This window comes from Tigriopus californicus, chromosome 7 (assembly GCF_007210705.1).
Source record: "Tigriopus californicus strain San Diego chromosome 7, Tcal_SD_v2.1, whole genome shotgun sequence".
Taxonomy (NCBI): Eukaryota; Metazoa; Arthropoda; class Copepoda; order Harpacticoida; family Harpacticidae; genus Tigriopus; species Tigriopus californicus.
This window is the reverse complement of record NC_081446.1, coordinates 380,676-381,102: the sequence shown is the minus strand read 5'-3', so window position 1 is coordinate 381,102 and position 427 is coordinate 380,676.

Genomic DNA, 427 nt, shown 5'->3' with positions numbered 1-427 from the left:
TGTGCGTCGTCCAAGCTGCCAGGCCCACTTTCTCCACCTTTGCTCCATAATGTCGGGAGGTCCTTTTGTTTTCAATTTACTTTACAAGGTCAATACATAGATTCCCACCCCCGAGTTTGAAATGATATTGGTCTCTTGGTTAAAAGTTCTTTGGTTAGGTTTGATAGGCTAAAGAAGATGAGGCCACTTGGTCTTTAAACTATTGTTTGCAGGTATAATTTAGAATGGTGATCTTGAAGCCGCATATCAAGTCGGATTTCCAGTTGCCCCTCATCACCAGATCGCTCCATTGTTGGACAATCAAAGACGCTAAAAATGTTCGTGAAGACAACAAAGGCCAGGAAGAAAGGAAATAGGAAACCTGCATAAAAGCGTGATGCATGTAAGTGTAAAAAATTAGATCATGCGTCGTCATCAGTCCTTGTCT